This window comes from Panulirus ornatus, chromosome 3, assembly GCF_036320965.1.
Source record: "Panulirus ornatus isolate Po-2019 chromosome 3, ASM3632096v1, whole genome shotgun sequence".
NCBI classification, from domain to species: domain Eukaryota; kingdom Metazoa; phylum Arthropoda; class Malacostraca; order Decapoda; family Palinuridae; genus Panulirus; species Panulirus ornatus.
Window position 1 is genome coordinate 13,374,780 of NC_092226.1, and position 25,379 is coordinate 13,400,158.

A 25,379-nucleotide genomic window follows, 5' to 3' on the forward strand; every position below is an offset into this window, starting at 1 on the left:
GCGGATGGAACCATGGAAGCGGAAGTGAGTCATAGGGTGGGGGAGGGGGCGAAGGTTCTGGGAGTGTTGAAGAATATGTGGAAGGCGAGAACATTATCTTGGAGAGCAAAAATGGGTATGTTTGAAGGAACAGTGGTTCCAACAATGTTGTATGGTTGTGAGGCGTGGGCTATAGATAGGGTTGTGCGGAGGAGGGTGGATGTGTTGGAAATGAAATGTTTGAGGACAATATGTTTTGTGAGGTGGTTTGATTAAGTAATGAAAGGGTAAGAGAAATGTTTGGTAATAAAAAGAGTGTGGTTGAGAGAGCAGAAGAGAGTTTGTTGAAATATTTGGTCACATGGAGAGAATGAGTGAGGAAAGATTGACAAAGAGGATGTATATGTCAGAGGTGGAGGGAACGAGAAGTGGGAGACCAAATTGGAGGTGGAAGGATGGAGTGAAAAAGATTCTGAGCGATTGGGGCCTGAACATATAGGAGGGTTAAAGGCATGCAAGAAATAAAGTGAATTGGAACGATGTGGTATACCGGGGTCGACATGCTGTCAATGGATTGAACCAGGGCATGTGAAGCATCTGGGGTAAACCATGGAAAGTTTTGTGGGGCCTGGATGTGGAAAGGGAGCTGTGGCTTCGATGCATTACACATGACAGCTAGAGACTGAGTGTGAACAAATATGGTCTTTTGTCTTTTCCTAACGCTACCTCGCGGGGGAAAGGGGATGCTATTTCATGTGTGGCGGGGTGGTTGCGGGAATAAAGGCAAGTATGAATATGTACATGTGTATATATGTATATGTCTGTGTATGCATATGTATGTATGTATATGTTGAAATGTATAGGCATGTATATGTGTGTTTGTGTGGGCATGTATGTATATACATGTGTATGTGGATGGGTTGGGCCGTTCTTCCATCTATTTCCTTGTGCTACCTCACTAATGTGGGAGACAGCGACAAAGTATGATAAACAAATAAATATTTATATTCATTTATACCTAATTGCCGTCTCCCTGGCATTGAAGTAGGAAGTAGTGCAAGGAAAGTCCAGCAATGGCTCTACCCACCCACATACACATGTATATGCATAAACACTCATACACACATATGTACATACATATACATTTCAATGTATACATACATATACATACACAGACATATACATATAATAACGTACATATCCATAATTGCTGCCTTTATTCATTCCCATCACCACCCCACCACTCATGAAATAGCACACACACACACACACACACACACACACACACACACACACACACACACCCAATCCACCGAGGCAGCCCCAGGAACAGACAACAAAGGCCACATTTGTTCACACTCAGTCTCTAGCTATTGTTTATAATGCACTGAAACCACAGATCCCTGTCCTCATCCAGGCCCCACAAAACTTTCCATGGTTTACCCCAGACACTTCACATGCCCTGGTTCAATCTATTAACAGCACGTCGACCCCGGTATACCACATTGTTCCAATTTACTCTATTCCTTGCACGTCTTTCACCCTCCTGCATGTTCAAGCGCTGATCACTCAAAATCTTTTCACTCCATCTTTCCATCTCCAATTTGGTCTCCTGCTTCTCCTCTGTCCCTCCACCTCTGACACATATATCCTCTTTGTCAATCTTTCCTCACTCATTCCCTCCATGTGCCCAAACCATTTCAAAACACCCTCTTCTGCTCTCTCACCCACACTCATTTTATTACCGCACATCTCTCTTACCCTTTCGTTACGTAGTCAATCAAACCACCCCACACCACATATTGTCTTCAAGCATCTCATTTCCAACACATCCACCCTCCTCTGCACAACTCTATGTATAGCCCACGCCTCGCAACCATATATCATTGTTGGATCCACTATTCCTTCAAACATACCCATTTTTGCTTTCTGAGATAATGTTCTCGCCTTCCACACATTCAATAACAATCTTACCTTTTCATGTGATGGTATATGCTTGCGGGAGTTGCATGGGATGCAGTAGGTTGGGCAGCAGTAATGTTATGGGGAACTATAGATGGTTGCACAATTTGCAATGGCTGTGCACCACTTGGACCTGGTTGGGGAGATGAGGCAGCTGGGTAAAAGTCATGTTGCAGGGTGCTGGTTGTCTGCCCTACAATATCCCCTGTGCCTCTTGACAGATTAGACCCAACAGAAGTGTGCATAATGGACTTGTTCATGTATGTAGTCATTGCCACCAGATTGAGGGTCATTAATATCACCCTTGGATTTGTATTCAAAGTATGCTGTTGATTTCATGTTTGTGATCACAGAATGCAACGACCAGACGCTGGCCACATGCTCACATGGAGCACTGTGTTGTGATGTGTTTTGTTACAAATGCATCAGTGTCTTGAAATATAATACACATTTCTTTAACAGCACAACATCACTTCACATCAGTCTCAGGAGTATCAGATTGTAATCATATGTGTAGAGGGGATTTATTTTGAGACACAACAGTGGTTCACACACAAATGATGGTTGCGAGTTTGAACTAGTGGAGTATTGTAAAGTACACCAATAAACACTTTGTTGACATTTCTAAACATTTTACAAACAGTTTTACAGACAATTATATCTGCACTGAAGTAGCGCATTGCATCTTTTGTTGTGGCTGTTTGGAGGTATTTGATGCAGTTATGTTGTGTACTCTGTAATGTCACTATATATGTTAGTAAAGTTATGTTACCATGAGAAAGCAGGTTACAAGGAATCATCCTCCAAGATCTCATGTCAATTGGAATTAATTATTTTTTGGTGAATCTTTTCGTCTGAGTGATGCAACTGTCATGTCTGGTGCCATTCGGACAAGACTGGACATTGACGTGACAATCACGTCGTGGTGTGCAAGGGTGTTGATAGACCACATTGACACAAAAATCAAAGCTATTTGGAATGCCTTAAAGCAGTGATGCTGTACCAATGATGAGAAATCGTTGTTCACATATGCAAAATCCTGGGAGGCGAAGTTCCCAATCTACCCATAAGAGTACTTCCATTTTGGCTTGACATGGATGAAAAGCCCAATGAAATACCACTGAAATCCAATGGTGTATGAAATGCAATAAGATGAAATGGTGTAGATATCTGTGGTCCAAAACTGTTTAGGTCATTGCTTTCAGGTATTAGAAACATTATGTATCACGTTGTAGAGAACTTGAAGAATTCCTTGAACAAATATCTACAGAGTGTACCTGATCAGCCAGGTTGTGGAGAGGATGTAGGCCTATGGAATGCAGCCTCAAACAGCCTGGCTCATCAGAGGGCAACAGAGCAGCTTGGTTGGACACTGATGTGTGGGGGTTACAAGAACCTTCAGAACCATCATAAGACATAATGTAAGGTAAGGTAAGATCTTTATTTTCTTTTCCTTTGATTCATATAAGCTAACTTTTTTCTTTTTTCAAAAACAGTATTCTACACCGCACACTCACCTTATTACTGTTTTCTGGAAGTTCCCATTTCTTTGAAATCTTTTCACATAAACCCACTTCCTTATTTCTTTTTCTTTTCTCTGAAACACACCCCTAACTTGTCACATCTGTTGCAGGTTCTGTTAGTGCAGTTTTCAAGTTCAAGTGATTTTGCTTTACATTAACCCCACTTTGTGCTATTTCATCAGTATCTTATCTCTTGGATGTTATAATGTTGAACACTTTTTTTTTCTTTAACCTGTGAATTTTTACTTTTGCTCGTTTGTCACATTTATTGTTGTAGACTAATCTAGAATGAAAGGCAAACATACATACTATTATCACAAGATCTGATAAAGTTCCACCTACCTGAGTGTTAAGCCTATCATCATGCACACAACTTCATAGATACTTTCTTTTTAACTGGTCTTGCATTTTTCTTTATTTCTGATGGCTCTTTCTGCTCTTTCTTACTGATTAAGTGTATGGTGACTTTTTGATTATGATCATCTTTCAAAATTTATTTTGAGGTCTTCTTTCTCCCCATTGATACAGTTGATGGCTTTTCAGGTGGTTCACTCTATATTTTATTCATTTATGTTAGGAAATTATTGTCTCATTTGAAGTTTGTAACTTTTGTTTTGTCTAAGGGGTTTGCTTTTATGATGGTCACCTGAAATGCATGTTGTCTTTTTTCCAGACAGTAGTTTAGGGTTCTCATATTGGAAATTGTTTTCCAGCAGTTGTTGATGGTTTGCTGTTTATAGTATACTAAACAGTATGGCTTGTTCAGAAACTAATTATACAAAGGTTTTCTTTGTGGCAGTTAATGTTGTGTGATGTTTCGGTACTCTTGTTTTTATTTTCATATTGTTACTATGTTGCACTGAATATTGTAGTATTACATACTGAACCCTTCCTGTTTTCTCACCAGCTTCAGAAAATAGTGTCATCTTGTTTCTTTGAGGACACTTTTAAAAGGACAATTTAAAGTGTCACTTCTTTTTATGCTCCTTTGGTGAATATTTTATTCATTTTCAGTTAGTTGCCTGTCTCATTACAGTCTTTCACCTTTTAACCAGACCTCTTGCAAATCTACTTTTACTTTAGTGAAGGGGATCTCAAGTACATCGATGATCCATGCTTTCCAGTCATTGAATTTTAGCTGATCTGTGGTGGTGACAAAAGGTGTGTGAGGTGTCCTTATTCAACAACTTCACATGAGTTTTTCAGTTACTCATTACACTTCAGCCATGTTGTGGAAAGGATGATAGGGTTCATTGTTAGATGTTGGTAAAACTGAGCAGTAATTGCTCCAAAGTGATGATAAATCAGGCATTTAAGTTGATAATCTATTTGGTGATTAAAAGAACCAAGTGGATCAAAGCACTGTGCAAACAAGTTGTTAACTGTTGAAACATATCAGTGCTCGGCTGAGTAGCACTTAGTGCTACCTCAGAAAATGCTCTCATTAGATTTAAATTCTCCAGGGGAGAGCTGAGGCCAGTTACACTCTTTTTGTATTGTTTTTATTTTTAAATTTTTTTTCATTTTAGAGGAAAGAAATTGTTTTTCTTCTGTCGTACTCTTATTTTTCAGGGGCACCAGGAAATTTATGTACCTACCCAAGATGTTAAACAGACCATTGTGTTGATTCATACGCTATGTTTCTAAAGTGCAAAACAGAATGAGCAATGACGTTTTTCAAGATTTGATCGTGCTGCTTTGTACTTGCCAATGGAGTCAATTAGGACAGGTTATAACTGAATGCAAAGATGTGGTCACTTGACAGAGTGGAGAATGGTGACAACCTAGTAGAGCTTGTGTGCATTTGTGTATGGTTTATCTGTGCTATTTCATTATTTTTTCTACATTTTCATGTAGATCCTTCAGGTTAAAGTATCTTGGAAATTTTTTTGTATAATATTGATTCCTGAGTTTTCAAAGGTTCATTGCTACTAATTGTACTTTTGTTCCTTTCTGAATTCTATGAGGGAGAATGGCATTTAAATTTATGCTTTTGGTTTTTTAAGAGTACTCTCACTATTTATATGTGAATGACCTAATAATTGTTGTTCAGTGCAAATTAGTATGTTGCGATGTCCAAAATCTATTACATCTGCTTATGTCATGTTGAAGTTTTCATTATGGTCACAGATACTTCCTTTGTTATTAGGCTACAGTTATGAGTAAGTGTTTTATCATTGTTTAGCCACCAAATTTTGGAAAATATTAATATTTCGTAATTCACAGTTGGGTAGAGGGAGATTTGCTGCTAGGCTTGTGACTTTTCTGTCTCATTCTGATAATTGTGGTAGACGAGTACCAGAGTCACCGTAATATAGATTTACCTGTAATACATTTGGTCTCCTCTTCCATCTTGTTAGATAGTAGTGTGGTGTTTACATCTTTTTTAGCCACCTGGTATCTTAGTTGTTTCTCCTGTCATCCTTATGTTTTATATTTCTTAGTTTGAGTTCATTCAGGTTTTGTAGAAATTGACAAATGAAATCTTCAAAAAATTCATATTTTGTAGAAACTGTGTTGGTGATAAGCATTTTAACTGGAGTGTTATTGGTGCTGAATCATGGGAGGAGTAAAGATGGCAGGCTGGTGTATGTGAAATGGACAGAAATCAGTGACGAGTCTTTTCAGAGCACTCATGTACACTCCAGCGTAGAATATTGTTGAATGTGAACATTGCCTCTGAAGGCTGGTGATATTGCTGAATAAGAAACTGTGAAAAGAATATTAAAGCATTGGTTCATCAAAAAATCAGAACTACTCAAGAGAATCAGTCATTTCTGGTAAGAATTTGATTCAATTTTTTTTTTATATATATTAGATAATTCAGAAATTGTAATTCCTTGCTTTATTCAGGGGTTGAGTTCTGTGAAAACTCTGCACAAAGAGAAATCGCATATAGCGAGACAATAAACATACAGAGGAATATGGGGTGGGTGCAGAAACCTTTTGGTCAGCCAAAGCGGATTCTCCCTTTACTTTCATTTTATGTAGCCTATGACGTTGAATAACTTATCTAGCCATCCATTACTCACTTGAAATGGCTCTGGCTCAACTACATTGTCTTCTTTTCAGAAATACTTATAAATCTTCAGAGCTTTAGGACTAAGATGAAGGTTACTAAGGCTGCTTTTTTTCATCTCGATGCTCTTTGTATATGAAAGCATTTTCCACATATTCTCCATAAGTGGATTTCTAACCCTTGTAGTTAGGTTAGGTTAGGCAGACAATGGAATAAGGTGAACCATAGCACTTGAAATTTTCTCTGCATTCTCTTTTATGTTGTGGATTGTAGATTCAACCAGGTTGTAGGCACACCCAAGTGCTCACACTGCCTTACCAGTGTCAGCATGTTGTAAGACTTATAGCTTTATTTTGAAGGTCATCGAGGTTCTCTTCCATTTATCTGTTGGTTCTGGGCTAGGAGATGTTGCTGGATATATGGAAGCCATATTAACATATACAAACACAGTAGGTTTCAGGAAAATCCCATAACCTGGTATACCCAAATTGCACAAAGTAGCATAGATCTGCGCATGGTGGTAACTGTGAGACTGATCCACTAGCTGGAATTTGGTGTGCTCCACCCAGGCCCATGCTTACTCCACCCACCATCCCTTTTCACCAGCGTCAGCACGTCTTAAGATTTCCAGCTTGATTTCAAAGGCCAGAGAGGCTCTCTTTCGTTTAACCTCTGGCTTTAGGTAGGATATGTAGGTGGACATTTGGATTCCATATAAACAAATACAAACATAGCAGGTTGCAGGAAAATCACATGAGCAGGTATACCCAAATTGCACAGGTCCACACACAACAGTGGTAACTGTGAGATTGACTTGCTGACAGGAACGTGGCATGCTCCACTCAGGACCTACACTTACTCCACCTGCCAACCCAAACTAAGTTTTGGTGCCCTTTCTACTGTACTTGTTTACATAGCAAATTTTAGCTACATAAGAATAGGGACTGGTCTGGTATTGTAGATTCCTTGCATGATAGTGAAATTGCATATGATGATTCCGCATAAAGCGAGGGCGGGGTATTTTAACATATTTTTACTTACATGTAATTACTTCAAGTAGAGGAAATGTTAATAAATGTCAGCAAATAAGCACTGCTAAATGTCTCTTTCTTTTTCTGGTGCTTGGTGGTGTCATGAATAGTCATCATGCCATTTGTTTGTCCTTCATAAGAGCTGCCTTGGACTAACCCTTTGCCAGTCCTAGGGACAACTCCATATTCTTTTTGAGGGTTAGATGTTCATCTTTCACTCCTTGCAAGACATAGACAGCTTTGAGGTGGTCACGCAATTTCCGACAGTGCTTGGAAAGGGTTGTTGTCCATGATAGTAATTCGCAGTGCACAAAATACACTGATGTGGTGGACCAGCACACAACACCATGCTAGAAAGCATCTGGGAGATAGTAAACAATCACCAGCACCACAGAACACTAGATGGTGAGTAAGCTAGTTGCTGCTGGATGGAGTGCATGCGATTTGAAATATTTTCATGTATTTTTTGTTTCATTATTTTTCCAGGTAATCAAGGTTGCCAACGGAAATTGAAAAATATATATGATGAACATTTCTTTGTCTTGCATTATGGGCAACAGGTTTTGCTGTATTGAGAGTGACTAAAAGTACTCAGACAGTATTCTGTAGATTTAGGACAGGAAAGATGTGTCATAATCACAAGTTCACACAGAACCTTGTGAGGCTTGGTTCCCAGTTTCCACAAATGATCCTTCCCTTGTGGCTACTTCATGGAGTTTTGGAGGCCATGTAACCCCTCACAGCCGGCTAGTCTGATACACTTTGTAGGTTCTTGTCCAGTGTACTCTTGAACTTCTCTACCATGCATCCCATGGTATTTCTGCAGGTAGATGGCAAGGTGTTGAAGAGTATTGGGCCCCAGATATTTGAGATGCTCTCTCTATTTATGTATTTTACACCTTTGGATTTCAGAGGTATTTAACAAAAAATCTTCCATGCCTGTTATACCAGTAGGATTTTATTTCCAAATGTGAGTTGGGAACCATACCATCCAGGGAGCATAGCCTCAGTGATTTCAGTCATTCCCAGTAATTTAGTTCCTTTACCACATATATATGGGCTGTGAAAGCTCTTTGGACACTTTCTTAACCCACAGTTTTGCCTGCATTTTATGATGTTAGAACACTACAATATTCAATTCAGTGTGTGAAAGAATTAGTGCCTTGATTGATATCATTATTGGCTTATCTTCCCTTGTCTTGCAGGATCCAGCTGACCATCCTTCTGCATGTGGCAACTGTAGTGTTATCATGTTCACTGAAGGTTAGGTCGAAAGACATTCTTCCTCCAAGGTCTTTCAATGTATTCATTTATTATAACATCTGTGTCTCTGTGGTGTTTTGTGTTGTTTTTGATTTCTACATTTTCCTCACGTTGGAGGAGTTGAAATGTATCTCCATTGAAGAACAAGTTCATGGTTACCTAGGGAAAGATGTCAATTATGTCACTTTCTAGCATTCAGCTTCATCTGTTGATGTGATTTTCAGTCTTATTCTTGAGTCATCTGCAAAGGATGATATGGAATGAGTATTTTACTATGGAGACACTGTATATGGCTTGGTTTACAACTGCATATTGTGATTTATTAGTTAAAAAGTTGTATATACATCTCCCAGTTTTTCTGTTTAATTCTATCTTTTGCATTGTATGTGCTTTAGACACCATGGTCACATTTGTAAAATGCTTTTGAAGATTATGTGTAAATCACATCAGCATTTTTTTCCGAATCTTTGTCAGTCTATCATAGTATTCAAGGAACTGAAAGTGGAAAGATCTGCTTGCTCTGAAACCATGTTGTCCTGGTTATAAAGCTTGTTCACTTCCATAACTGCAGTCAACTTCCCTTTAAGGACTCTTAAAGATTTTAATGATATGTGATATTAATGATATCGGTCGACAGTTTTTGGGATTGCTCTTTCCACATTTGTGGAATGGAGTGGTGTGGATCATTTTTAGACTCTTGGGAATGATGCCAAAAGCTAGAGGTGTCATGCATTTTTTTTATGAAGACTGAGATCCACGAGACTGGACTTGGAGATGAGTGCATGAGCATGCTCTCAATATCCTACTCAAAATCTTGTGTTGAGAAGGTGATATCTTCTATGTGTACATTTAGGGGGGTCACTGTTTTGTAAAAAGTCTGTTGGGTCCTTTTCTTTAAATGTTGTTTTTGGCTTCCTAAATATTGATTCATATTGCCTTTTTAGAATTTCTCATCTCCTGGCAGTCATATGTAAAGTTACCTTCTTGTTTCTTTGTTTTATTTCTTTTTGGGTGGGCCAGTGGAGTCTATGGTTCTTTTTTTTTTTTGCTGTCTCCCGCGTTTGCGAGGTAGCGCAAGGAAACAGACGAAAGAAATGGCCCAACCCACCCCCATACACATGTATATACATACGTCCACACACGCAAATATACATACCTACACAGCTTTCCATGGTTTACCCCAGACGCTTCACATGCCTTGATTCAATCCACTGACAGCACGTCAACCCCGGTATGCCACATCGCTCCAATTCACTCTATTCCTTGCCCTCCTTTCACCCTCCTGCATGTTCAGGCCCCGATCACACAAAATCTTTTTCACTCCATCTTTCCACCTCCAATTTGGTCTCCCTCTTCTCCTCGTTCCCTCCACCTCCGACACATATATCCTCTTGGTCAATCTTTCCTCACTCATTCTCTCCATGTGCCCAAACCATTTCAAAACACCCTCTTCTGCTCTCTCAACCACGCTCTATTTATTTCCACACATCTCTCTTACCCTTACGTTACTTACTCGATCAAACCACCTCACACCACACCTTGTCCTCAAACATCTCATTTCCAGCACATCCATCCTCCTGCGCACAACTCTATCCATAGCCCATGCCTCGCAACCATACAACATTGTTGGAACCACTATTCCTTCAAACATACCCATTTTTGCTTTCCAAGATAATGTTCTCGACTTCCACACGTTCTTCAAGGCTCCCAGAATTTTCACCCCCTCCCCCATCCTATGATCCACTTCCGCTTCCATGGTTCCATCCGCTGCCAGATCCACTCCCAGATATCTAAAACACTTCACTTCCTCCAGTTTTTCTCCATTCAAACTCACCTCCCAATTGACTTGACCCTCAACCCTACTGTACCTAATAACCTTGCTCTTATTCACATTTACTCTTAACTTTCTTCTTTCACACACTTTACCAAACTCAGTCACCAGCTTCTGCAGTTTCTCACATGAATCAGCCACCAGCGCTGTATCATCAGCGAACAACAACTGACTCACTTCCCAAGCTCTCTCATCCCCAACAGACTTCATACTTGCCCCTCTTTCCAAAACTCTTGCATTCACCTCCCTAACAACCCCATCCATAAACAAATTAAACAACCATGGAGACATCACACACCCCTGCCGCAAACCTACATTCACTGAGAACCAATCACTTTCCTCTCTTCCTACACGTACACATGCCTTGCATCCTCGATGGTTCTGGATTTGCATTTTCCATATGCATAGAAGTATTTCATTTGTGGCTTTCTTTGTTTCATAAGAAAATTTTTAGTTTATGGTCTTTGTCCATTAATTCACTTGATAGTTTTCTTTTCCTGTGCTGGGTAAACTGTGGTTTTGGAAGATCAGACATTCTTTTTCACCTCTTGTAAAGTGCTCATCTTTCTTGTTTTAACATTGAACTTTTGTGCTTTCCTCATGCTGGTATGTGTCTTTTGCATGTTTGGTGGAGGATCAGAGTGGTCATGTCATTTACAAAGGCCTCCTATGTTTTGGTACTCAGGAGGGTTTTCCACTGTGTTGCAGACATAAAAGTAAAATCTGTGAAAGGCCAAGATAAATTGCTATTTCTTTATGTATCTGTGTCTCTGATGTCCATTCCCTTTGGGAGCTTCCTGAAAGGGATGGTCATGGTGAAAGTTTCCATAACTGGTGAAATCCAGTGCTTCTTCATAGGTAGGAGCATTAAGTAGAAGTAGTAGGTTGGAACATTAGGTGGAAGTAGTCATTAGGAGCATCAACCTCTGAAAATGCTGCACTAGGGTTGCCCTCTGCCTGCAGCCTGTTAATGGTGAGGCACTAAAGGCTAAGAAGAGATAATTGCACTGAGAAAATTTAGTAAACATCAATGGCGTTAAACTTTTCATTGCCTTCTCTGTATAGATTAGAAATAGTAGATAAACAGCTGGAATGGAGAAAACTAAATTCACCCTTCCAAATTGAACCTGATAAATTAGGCTTGAAAGGGTATGTCTGCTTGTGAACTACTTCCTTAAACCCTAAACATCCCACTGAGTTTTCCTTTACAACCCTCAAAATTCATATTTTTCAAATTGCTTAAAAATGTTATTAACTTTACAATTTCAAAGATGTATAGCAAATAAAAATTTATTTAATGAATTTTTTTTATTCATTACTTTCCCTGTGTGGATGTATAGAACCTGTTGAGGTTCCTGAGGATTGGTGAAATACATGTTTAGTGCCATTGTATAAAGGCAAGAATGACAAAGATGAGTGTTCGAACTACAAAGGTGAAAGTTAGCGGAGTGTACCTTCTATTAATATGAGAGAGTGGTGATTCAAAGGATTAAGGCATGTATAGAGTATCAAATTATGGAGGACATAACATGTGGTTTCAGGAGTGATAAAAGATGTATGGATCAAGTGTTTGCTTCAGCAAGAATGTAAGAAATACGAAGAGAAATAGAAGGATTTGTATGTGGCATATATTGATCTGGAACAAGCATTAGATGTGGTTGATAGAGATGCCCTGTGGAAGGTCTTATGAATATATATATATATATATATATATATATATATATATATATATATATATATATATATATATATATATATATATATATATTTGCTTTGTCGCTGTCTCCCGCGTTTGCAAGGTAGTGCAAGGAAACAGACGAAAGAAATGGCCCAACCCACCCCCATACACATGTATATACATATGTCCACACACGCAAATATACATACCTACACAGCTTTCCATGGTTTACCCCAGACGCTTCACATGCCCTGATTCAATCCACTGACAGCACGTCAACCCCGGTATACCACATCGATCCAATTCACTCTATTCCTTGCCCTCCTTTCACCCTCCTGCATGTTCAGGCCCCGATCACACAAAATCTTTTTCACTCCATCTTTCCACCTCCAATTTGGTCTCCCACTTCTCCTCGTTCCCTCCACCTCTGACACATATATCCTCTTGGTCAATCTTTCCTCACTCATTCTCTCCATGTGCCCAAAACATTTCAAAACACCCTCCTGCTCCCTCAACCACGCTCTTTTTATTTCCACACATCTCTCTTACCCTTACGTTACTTACTCGATCAAACCACCTCACACCACACATTGTCCTCAGACATCTCATTTCCAGCACATCCATCCTCCTGCGCACAACTCTATCCATAGCCCATGCCTCGCAACCATACAACATTGTTGGAACCACTATTCCTTCAAACATACCCATTTTTGCTTTCCGAGATAATGTTCTCGACTTCCACACATTCTTCAAGGCTCCCAGAATTTTCGCCCCCTCCCCCACCCTATGATCCACTTCCGCTTTTATGGTTCCATCCGCTGCCAGATCCACTCCCAGATATCTAAAACACTTTACTTCCTCCAGTTTTTCTCCATTCAAACTTACCTCCCAATTGACTTGACCCTCAACCCTACTGTACCAAATAACCTTGCTCTTATTCACATTTACTCTTAACTTTCTTCTTTCACACACTTTACCAAACTCAGTCACCAGCTTCTGGAATTTCTCACATGAATCAGCCACCAGCGCTGTATCATCAGCGAACAACAACTGACTCACTTCCCAAGCTCTCTCATCCACAACAGACTTCATATTTGCCCCTCTTTCCAAAACTCTTGCATTTACCTCCCTAACAACCCCATCCATAAACAAATTAAACAACCATGGAGACATCACACACCCCTGCCGCAAACCTACATTCACTGAGAAAGTTAAGAGTAAATGTGAATAAGAGCAAGGTTATTAGGTACAGTAGGGTTGAGGGTCAAGTCAATTGGGAGGTGAGTTTGAATGGAGAAAAACTGGAGGAAGTGAAGTGTTTTAGATATCTGGGAGTGGATCTGGCAGCGGATGGAACCATGGAAGCGGAAGTGGATCATAGGGTGGGGGAGGGGGCAGAAATTCTGGGGGCCTTGAAGTATGTGTGGAAGTCGAGAACATTATCTCGGAAAGCAAAAATGGGTATGTTTGAAGGAATAGTGGTTCCAACAATGTTGTATGGTTGCGAGGCGTGGGCTATGGATAGAGTTGTGCGCAGGAGGATGGATGTGCTGGAAATGAGATGTTTGAGGACAATGTGTGGTGTGAGGTGGTTTGATCGAGTGAGTAACGTAAGGGTAAGAGAGATGTGTGGAAATAAAAAGAGCGTGGTTGAGAGAGCAGAAGAGGGTGTTTTGAAGTGGTTTGGGCACATGGAGAGAATGAGTGAGGAAAGAGTGACCAAGAGGATATATGTGTCGGAGGTGGAGGGAGCAAGGAGAAGAGGGAGACCAAATTGGAGGTGGAAAGATGGAGTGAAAAAGATTTTGTGTGATCGGGGCCTGAATATGCAGGAGGGTGAAAGGAGGGCAAGGAATAGAGTGAATTGGAGCGATGTGGTATACCGGGGTTGACGTGCTGTCAGTGGATTGAATCAAGGCATGTGAAGCGTCTGGGGTAAACCATGGAAAGCTGTGTAGGTATGTATATTTGCGTGTGTGGACGTATGTATATACATGTGTATGGGGGGGGGGGGTTGGGCCATTTCTTTCGTCTGTTTCCTTGCGCTACCTTGCAAATGCGGGAGACAGCGACAAAGTATAATAAATAGAAATATATATATATATATATATATATATATATATATATATATATATATATATATATATATATATATATTGTAGGGGGAAAGCAAATAGTAGCAGTGAAAAGTTTTTATGAAGAGTGGAAGATGTGTGTGCAAGTAGTAATTGAGGATAGTGAGTGATTCCAGGTGAAGGCGTGGAGATTGATCTCCAGCAAAGTTGTATGATGTCACCATGGCTGTTAATTTGTTTATGGATGAGGTGGTGAGAGAGGGAAATGGAAGGGTCATGAAAAGAGGGGCAAGTGTGCAGTCTGTTGAGGGGGAGGAGGCCTAGGAAGTGTCAGCTGTTGGTTGCTGATGATACAGCACTGGTGGCAGGTTCAAGTGAGAACCTGTTGTTTGAGTCTGTAAGATTTTGTGGAAGGAGGAAACTCAGAGTGAATTATATTTTTATTTATTTTCATTATACTTTGTTCCTGTCTCCCATGTTAGCGAGGTAGCGCAAGGAAACAGATGAAAGAATGGCCCAACCCACCCACATACACATGCATAGATATAAACGCCCACACATGTACATACACACACCCACACCCACACATGCTGCCCTCGTCCATTCCCATCACCGCCCCACCACACATGAAATGGCCACATATGTTCATACTCAGTCTCTAGCTTTCATGTGTAATGCACCGAAACCACAGCTCCCTTTTCATATCCAAGCCCCACAAAACTTTCCATCAATATTAAGGTTATTTGGTTTAGCTGGGCAAAGGGACAGGTTACTTGGGTGTAAGTTTGAATGGAGAATATTTGGAAGTAGTGGAGTGGTTTAGAGACCAGGGAGTTGACATGGCAGCAAATGACCTTGGAAGTGGAAGTGAGTCTGAGGTTGGGTGAGAAGGCATGGTTCTGGAAGCATTGAAGAACAGATGGAGAGCTCATTATCTGTTGACAAAAATGGGTATTTTTGAAGGTATTGTAATCCCAGTGACAATATGTTGATGTGAATTAATGGCTGCATGTAAGGATGTGCAGAGGAGGGTGGATGTGTTGGAATTTGATTGTTTTAGGACTAAATGGTTTGAGTTGATTTGAGTAAATAATGTAGGTGTAAGAAGAATATGGTTTTGAGAGCTGAAAGTGTGTTTAAATGGTGTGGACATATGGAGAAAATGAGTGAGAAGTTGACAAAGAGGATTATTTGTTAAAAGGATGGAGGGAAAAGTAGTTTGAGTGGTTGGGATCTGAACATGCAGAAGGGTGAAAGATGTGCATGGAAATGATTTGACATGCAAAGGATGATGTGCTGTTGGTGGACTGAACCAGGGTACATGAAGCATCTAGTGGAAATCTTGGAAAGCTATGTGAGGCTTCATTGTAGATATAGGGAGTTGTTTCATTGCATTTCACATGACAGGTGAAGATTGGGTTTGAGCTAATGAGGCCTGTCTTTGTCTGTTCCATATGTTACCTTGTTAATGTGGGAAATGCTGTGCAAGTATGAAAGAAAACGAAAACCTTTCATTGTAATATCATGTAGAATTTTTGTAGATGTTTCCACACATTGTGCTAAAAAGTGCAAAAGTAAGGCATAAGTGCCAAGTTGGTTGCCACTGCTTATGTTTTATTGTTTATTTACCTGCTTTGAAATGTTGATTAAACACATTTTTTTTTATTTTGCATAATAAATCTGTTCTTGTTTTGATCATTGTCATTCCTTCACAACTTTTTCATTTCAGCAAAGCTGAAGATGTAGTGTTAAGGTCAGCTGGGTACTGGCATCACACTTTTGCTGTAAGCTTTTCCTGCCACGTCTTGTTTGGCTTTTATTGTCGAAAGTGTCAGTGTTGATAAAGTCACTCTCCACACTATCTGAAGACAGATCACATATGTCAGAGAATTCAGGATCATCTGCCTGATCCTCTAAATGTAACTATAAGCTGCTCAACTTCCTTCCTGGAAAAGTCACACAAATGTGCTTTCACTGACATGGCTGGACGATGACTGACTGTGGGTAGAAACTCTCACCAGATGCCACCACAGTCACCTCTGTGCAAGGTCAAGATGGGGGGGGGGGGGTCTCATTGGAACAAAGGTTAGTCTGAGATGGAGAGATGAGGCAGAGTGGATTGCTTGTGTCCTAGGATTGAATAAAAGTGTTGTCTATATGCTTAATCAGAAGTAAGGAATGGTTATGAATGTTATTGGCTATTTTGATCAGTATATCAACTCAATGCAAAAGTTTTCATTCAGAGGTGTTGCCCAGCTTGTATAGATATCTTTCCAGAGGCAATAAGGGTTGAATTGCCTGACCTACAGGGTTCCCACATTCCCAGGAACACATGAAATTTCCAGGAATGGTAAAACGGTACCATCTGGCTGTAAACAAAATCCAAAAACGGTGAAATAATAGAAAGAAAAATGAAGAAATTCTGTGATGGGTTGTTTGATTGGAATGATTACTGCATTTACAGTGGATTTGAACATATCTTCTGAGATATGTAGTAATGTTAATGTAGGTAATTTACTTGATTTAATCGTGCATATAATGTATAGTCATCTGAGTGTTTTGTCATGCATTTATTGAATCATTGTTATTGTGAAATATTCATAACTCATTTCATAAAGTTGATGTTTTTGGCAGAGACTGCACCAAACTGAAGACATCAGAAAAATGAGTGATGGATGCTATAGCTATTACTGTTTTTATGTTCGTTTATAGATATATCCTGTAATTATGGACTCGATCCTCTCATAGTGGCATGAATATGTTGCAAATGAATGCACACTTGGAATTGGAGGACAGCCTTTGAAGGAGCTGATTCTGAATAGATGCACAAGGCTAACTAGTACATCTTGCCATAGTTTCCTTAAACCTTTATGAGCTTTGACGTATATTGATGTAGGGTGATCATTATTTTGTGTCCTCATCATTTCATGAGTAATGAAAAACTGAACAAATTTAAGAGTTTTCTCAATTGTGGAAAAGTTATTTATCTGCTTGGTTTGATATTAATGTGAAAATCCTCACATATACTGTAGTACTTTTTTACATCTTTCTGTGAGTTCCTTCTTCAGCATTTTCTTTTACATATGTTACAGGATAGTGAAACACTTCACTGTATACCTTAATTTGGGAGTAAAATTGCATTGCATTTCATGAAATATTTGAGACCTGGAAAAACAAGTATTTCAGGAAAAACAGCAAAAGTTTGGAATTTTGTGTTAATGAAAGTTTATTAACCCTGGACTAGTCAGTGGAGCAACATTGGAGTATACTTAGGCTATTTTGTGATGTTATAGATGACAGTATTATAGTTAACATTCCAAATATTGTTCAAGTTAAGAAAGGCAATGTATGGCTAAAAGCACACTACCAAACAGGAGATAAGCCTTCAGGTATGATGAGGTTTGTTATTTTGTCACTTTTTTAATTTTTTGCAACTTAGCACATATGTTTGGAACTAAGAATTGTTTAGCCTAAGATATGCGTAAAAGAAATTGGAGTATGTTACGTTAGCTTTTTGATTCAAATGACATTGTTTATGGTCTTGATATCAGACTTTGTTTGATAGATAGTGGAGACTTTTACTTTTCTATCCCTACAGCATGATTTGCAATTGAACTGCAGTATTGCTTCTTTGTTCAAGCTGTTTGAGACTGTAACCAATGTATGTTTCTAGCACAACCTTGCAGGTGTGGCACACTTTGTATGTACTTGCCCAGAGCCTTTTAAAGAATTAGATAAGCAGCCCATATTGTTTCTACTGGCTTTAGTTAATGTATTAAACAGTTTTGGGTCCTAGATATAAAGACTTTTGTCTTACTGCATGTACCTATTGATTTCTTTGCTGATATCAAATGGAGTCTTCCTTTCTTGAAGTTCATTCTATATTTACAGTTGTTATTATGTATTAGAAACTAATTTGTGTAAAGTTCCTGTAGTACAACATAATTATTTATGGTGTAACATTACTAATTTCTCAGTGAAGGTGTAGATAAATAGCTGTCATTTTTGTTACGGTGTTATTCACATACAGGTAGAGTTGTCTGACTTCACCTTCATTTGGTTACAGTACAAGTGAGAAATCACCTTTGGTGATGCTGTTTCATTGTTAAGGAATGGAAAAGAGTACAGTCTCTTTAAGGAACTTCATGATCTAAAGAATAAAGAAGTCCATTATTTTCCTGGTCTTTCTTGGAGTACAGCCTTGAAGCTGCAGTAACCCCATAATAGTCTTTGTGTTGTATGATGATTTTTTCTTTATGCTTTATTACTGTTTCCTGCTACAGCAAGGTAACGTTAGGAACTGATGAACAGCAGTCTTAGTTGCTTACATCCACTCTCTGACAAGCCCCCACATCATTTCATGGTTTACCCAGACTGCTTCGTAAGCCATGGTTTTGTCCATTTACAACATATCATCCCTTTTAAACAAGACTCTAATTCATTCTGTCCCAAGCATACCTCTCACCTTCCTAAATGTTTAGACCCCAGTAACTTAATGCCTCTTTCATTCCATTCTTCCATCTCCCCCTAATCAAGGACAACTACATACAACTACACAAATGAAGGCCTGCTTGGATTTGTACCTGGAAAAATATACAAACCCAATAATTTGCTCTCTATAATTACATGTATAAAAGTTTAATACAAGGAAAAGGAATGAACATTTTATTTTTTTGGCTTTGGAGAAAAGTTTGACAAAGTAAACAACAGAATTTTGCAAGAGAAAGTAGCTGAACTAAACATTAAGGATAAGGAAAATGGATTGAAAAGTTCCTAACTGACAGAAAGTTTAGTGTTGATAGGCATAACCATATTTGAAGAGAAAGATGTCCTATCTGGGTTACCACATGAAATGGTATTAGCTTCAGTAATCTATGATATCAGAAATCATCAGTGAAGTGAAGGAAAGGTTTGGGTGTCAGCATAAATAATAGACTAGAATTCAGAAAACTTATTGAGAAGTACTAAACAATATCATTCACTATGAGAGATAGAAACCTATTAAAGAAAATTTTTCATTTCTATTAAGCTTAATTTATGACTGCTGTGCTTGTGCTCTGTGCTGTGTGGTTACCAACAAAACAAATAGAAACAAACAAATTGGAGAGGTTTCATAGCCACTTCACAAGGAAAATTAAAAGGCTAGAACGTATTAAATATACAAGGAAAATTGAAGGGCTAGAACGTATTAAATACACAAGGAAAATTGAAGGGCTAGAACATATTAACTACACAAGGAAAATTGAAGTGCTAGAACATATTAACCACACAAAGAAAATTGAAGGGCTAGAACATATGAACTACCATGAAAGGCTGAAACACCTGCAACCTTTTGGCCTAGAAGGACGAGAAAGAAATATGCATGGCAACAAAGTGAAGGTGCAAAAGAAATTCCAAGAGTATCATGGAACCTAAGAAAATTCAGAGGTAGAAATATATGACAGTGCAGCCAGGAAACTAGAATACTGCTGGGAGAAATAAGGAACATGCATTGAACAGCTGCAGAAACAGTTAATTCTTTGTGCTTCCTTAGGTGCATTGACCAAACCAAAGTAGCATATTCTAGTTTTGGCCATATGTATGATGAGAACAGCTTGCGGAATACTTATTTATTCATGAACTTGAATACAATTATGATATTTCCTGGCAGACAGTTGATCTCTTTAACAATTCCCCCAATGTTGAACTATGGTGACAGGTTAGAGACAGTGTCGACTTCCAAGGTTTTCTCATGCATAGATCCATATGGCTTATTTCTTGTTAGATGATAATCATATTGGTGCCTTTTTTAACCAACCCATTCATATTACTTTACATCGACTCAGCTTGAACCTCATTTACCAAAATCGAACCATCTTTGAAGCTCATCAAAGTCTGCTTGTAAATTAAACTTGCATGTTTTTCACATCTCTTTTGTGACAGAGTTTAGGAGATTCTGTAAAAGGTTAAAGTTGAGTGATTGTGACAGAAGTAAAGTGATGAGATGCAGCAGTGGTTTTAAAGTAGATCTGAATAGAGAGTACTTGGAATAGATGGAGTGCCATGGATACCTGAGAGAGGGCTTGCTAGTGGATGGAACCATAGTAGCTGAAGTGTTATAGTGTGGTAAAGAAGGCAAAGGAACTGGGTGCATCGAGGAGTTATCTGGATAAGTCATTGTTTTTTAAGGTGAAAAGGGGTACTTTTGAAGATATAGTATTCATGACAGTGTTATATGGATGAGTCTTGGGCCTCGAATGCACAGGAGTGGAACAGGGTGGATGTGTTTAAAGTGAGTTGCCTGAGGACATAAGATAATCACTGGCTGCTTGATAACACCTACACAATGAAAGAAAGATCCCAATATTGCACTCACTTCTATGCAGCAGCACTGCTTGACCCATCTTTCCCAAACCACTCTATAACTAATCAGCAACCCCCAAGTAGAAATGAAAGGTTACTCCTGCCTCACACTTCACTAACCTACTCGCAGATCCCCCTTACACCAACATATATACCACATACAAAACACTTACTTAGATAACCTGACATGCACTAAACATCTACTGTCCTAACTCTGTATGAAACTCTTAACCCAGCAGATAAATCCACCAAAAGCCATGCTTCCTATGAGTCATGTTTTTCCATATATATCATCCATCCCTACAACACTGTTAACACCATTTTAGTATTCCCAAGACCATACAGTGTCCACAAAAAACCTTTTCTGTTCTGTAAATTTTCAAAGGTTTCCTGGGGATAGGGGAGAAAGAATACTTCCCACGTATTCCCTGCGTGTCGTAGAAGGCAACTAAAAGGGGAGGGAGCGGGTGGCTGGAAATCCTCCCGTCTCGTTTTTTTTTTTTTTTTTTTTTTTTTTTTTTTTTTTTTCCAAAGGAAGGAACAGAGAGGGGGGCCAGGTGAGGATATTCCCTCTAAGGCCCAGTCCTCTGTTGATAACGCTACCTCGCTAATGCGGGAAATGGCGAATAGTACGAAAGAAAAAAGAAAATTACTTCTTAATATTTTGTCATCTTTCCTTTGGCCAAAAAAAAAAAGTAAGAATAAATGGCCCGTCAGACTGTTTTAAGAATAAATGGCCCATCAGACTTCTTAAACAGTAGTCCACAAGTGTATGCATAGTATATATCACTTTTTTAACACAAGATTTTGAAAGGGCCATCAAGAACATGCTTGTGCATTCAGCCACAGGTCTGGACTAGTGGAACCCAGTCTTCTTAAAGAAATGCAAGACAACTCTAGCATGTGCTCTGAATTATCCTCTTTAGAAAAAGTCTATATTATAGCATCATTCCCAAGTGTCAGAAACTGACCTACATTGTTCCACTCCACTAATGTGGAAGCAAAGCAGTTCCAAAAAAACTATCAACCAATAGTATTTGTATCACACATCATTAAAATCTTTAAAAGAGTCCTGGGAGGCAAGTTGACAGAATTTATAGATGTGAACAATCTGGATAACCCAGGACAACATGTTTGCAGGACTGGAAGATCTGGCTTATGCGTTACTTGACCCCTATAAGGCTGTTGAAACTCTGGTAAACAAAGAAGATGCTGATGTGAATTACACACATGTTGCTAAAGCATTTGACAAATGTGACCATGGTGTCATAGCTCATAGAATGCAAAATATGGGAATGAGCAGAAAAATTTGGAGATGAATATACAACTATTTGAATAACAGATCACTACATATAGTTGTAAACTGTGTCATCTACAGTGCTTCTATAGTATAAAGCTCAGTTCTCCAAGGAACTGTATTTTCATCCCTTTTCATCCCTCCTCTTCCTTATTTTATTTCTGATATTGATGCAGATGATACAAGAAAAAGTATGAAAATCACAGCAATAGAGGATGCCAAAAGGCCACAAAGAGAAATGACAAAGTCTTCAACTGGGCAAGCAAGAGCAATATGCTCTTTATTGGATATAAATTTAAACACTATTTTGGTCGAGAATGGAGAAATTTAAAACAGAATACCGGACAGACACAGACGCTATCATAAACTGGTTGAATAATGTGAATGACCTTGAAATATTAATATTTAACACTAACATTCAGTGAAAACAACAACAATTGCCTCATGCAGAAGGATGGCAAGCTAGATCCTGTGGACCTTCAAGACAAGGGAAGAAAAACCAGTGATGATATTATTTAGGGCACTATTTCTTCACGAATTGAATATTGTTGCATTCTAACTGCTCCTACATGGTGGACGATATTGTGGATTTAGAAAGTGTCCAGAGATCTTTCACAGCCCATGTTAATGTGGTAAGGAACTAATCACTGGGAATGACTGAAACCTCCCTGGAGTGCATAGAAGAGGGATGTCATCATCTATACTTGGGAAATCTTAGGCAGTGTGGTTGCCAACTTACATTTGGAAATAACATCCTTTTTGGCATGATAGGCTTGGAAGACTTTTCAGAGTACTACTTCTGATACCCAAAGGTGCAGTTGGTGGAAAAAGAGAAACACCTCAAACATGCAGGGCCTGTGATTCTTCAACACCTTGTCATCTACCATCAGAAACAGCATGGGATGCATGGTAGAGAAGTTCAGGAGCACATTGGACAAGCACAGATGTACCAGATCAGCCAGGCTATGTGGGCCAGAGGCCTGCAGCTGAGGGGATGAAAACTCCAAAGACTTCACAAGGTTTTCCTGAAGATTTGATTACCATCTGTTGATGTGGGCATGGAATTAGCAAGGTTCCTGAAGTATTCTAGGTCTATGTTTTGGGTCCATTGTGTATTGATCTCTTGAATTAGATGAGCAACTGATGAGATGTTGCAGGAAGAAGCCACTTCATCATGCATTCTGAGTTTCCATCGCACCCAGAAATCTCATGTGTACCCACATTTTCTTACCTCCAGGTGGGAATTTGGACTTTCTCATTAGAGAGGCAGAACCAACCATCTTGAAGTACAGGTGGAAGAAATATAGTGCACAGACGCTAAATTCTCAAAATGAGGTGGCAGCCAGGAAGAGTAAAGGATGAACATCCTTCCTTGAGTATAGTCTGGGGCACATGCTCACTCTGTTAGAACCACTAGTCTCAGCAACCAGTATTATGATGATTTCACCCTGCTTGCATTATATGCATGTATCTACATTAAACATTATCTGTGTATCACCCTTGAAAATATATGGGGATGGATGATGTTTTTTGCAATCACTGTACATTCCTGCAATGCAACTATCACCAAGAAGGCACTGAACTTTTGATACTCAGTTGCCCTGCTTTCTCTGCACAGAGACATGCACACATCATCATAGCATTATTTGACCTGTTGTCTCAGCTGGTGGATATGGCTGGCTTCCTGAGTGCTACAGGAGCATCATAAAGATAGAAGGGACAGTTGTGGCAGGAAAGAAGTAGCAAGTAGGAGCATTGATCATGTAAGGAATGACAATACAAGAGTGAGATGTGGTAGTAAGTGCATTGTGATTGAGAGGGCTGAACAGGCTATGCTGAAATGATTTAGATATAAGAAAAGGATGAATGAAGAAAGTATAGTAAAGAGTATCTGTATGACAAAAGTGGAAAGTATGAAAATTGAAGAAAGGAGTGAAAGGGGCATTGTGCCTGAACATTCAAGAGGGTGTGAAGTGAGTATGGAATAGAAAAAATTGAAGCAGCATGGCATATGGGGGTGGGGGTGCAACATTCTGTCAACTGGTTGAGCTAGGGCAAATGAAGTAGTCAGGTGAAACAGTAGAATCAGCCTGTTGGTTTTAGCTGTGGATGTTGGGCTTTAGTTTCCGTGCATTATACATTACACCTATATAGTGGATTTAAGTAAATGAGACCATTTTTTCCATTGGTTCTTGGCATTACCTTTCTAAAGTGGGAACTGGAGAACAGGTGTAAAATGAGTCAGTGAATGAATAGTAGTGTAATGGTGACACCCTACAAAGATGCAACAGGGAAAGAGATTTTGGTGCATATGCCAAATGAGGAATTGTAAATGAGAACATAATGAAAAGATTATCTTGTGTTATTTAGCTAGGTAATGATTTTTATGGTAATGAGATCTTTCATGATGAGTGGTACAGATTTGACAGTGGAAATGTTTCCTGTTTATGCAGAAGTCCAAAATTGATACTGTTGTGTTGTATCATCACCCACCCAAGAGAGAGTACAAAAACACTTTGAAACCCACCCAGGAGAGAGTACAGAAACACTTTGAAAGTAAAATTTAGGGTATGTAACTCGTAAACTATTATGGAGAATCAAAAGAACTGAAGCCATATTGATTAGTAAAAAGAGAATGATGTGATGATTTATGTGTGGCAATAACTAAATGATGAAAATAAAACCGAGTTAAAAGGAAAAGCCTCACAAATTGGAAACAAAACAAACCTTAATTAGATTGGCAAAAATTCTTGAAAATAAAATTCTTTCTTTCTCACATATTTGTCTTTTCCTGTCTCAACAAGGTAGTACAAGTAACTTTTAAAGAAATGGCCTTATTTGATAAGATATCTCAGCAAACTTAATGTAGATATTTTAATAGAGGAGAAAGAATACTTCCCACATATTCCCTGCATGTTGTAGAAGGGAGCTAAAGGGGGCAGGATTAGGAGTTTGGAGCCAAGCAAAGAATGTTCATCCCCTTCAGAGGCTCAACCTGGTGTCTCTGAATGTGCATTGATGTAACCATGATGAAAAGAAGGGAGAGATGTATGAGAAGTGGTTTTTGAATATTCTATCTCAGATGGGAAAGCAAGGTAAAGGGTAAGAGGAAATATGGTGTGGGAATGTTTTAGGGGTAAAGTTGATGTGAGGGCAGTTGCTAAGGAAGAGGTAGCACTATTCTGAAGGAAGGGTTGTGGGAATGCTTGAAAGGCTGTTAGGAAGAGAGTCCTTGATTGATGTGGGTAAATGAACAGGTTGAGTATCCCTCATCTGAAATGCCTGGAACTAGAAGTGTTTTGGATTTTGGAATATTTGCATATATGTATAGATATCTTGGGAATGGGACTCAAGTCTCCACACAAAATCCATTTATGTT

At 39.1% G+C, this 25,379-nt stretch overlaps 1 protein-coding gene across 9 annotated transcripts in view; it reads left to right on the forward strand.

Moving 5' to 3' along the window:
- LOC139760650 (zinc finger protein zfp-1-like) overlaps nt 1-25,379 on the forward strand; it is a 172,715-nt gene that overhangs the window by 14,349 nt on the left and 132,987 nt on the right. For 2 of the 9 annotated variants that reach the window (XM_071684125.1, XM_071684136.1), the window contains exon 2: nt 3,231-3,367. The exons of 6 other annotated variants lie outside the window; for them this stretch is intronic. The gene's annotated coding sequence lies outside the window, so the exon portion shown is untranslated. Of the gene's footprint in view, nt 1-3,211; nt 3,368-25,379 lie in introns of all 9 variants that reach the window. One more of the 9 variants, XM_071684156.1, reaches the window with a different exon arrangement.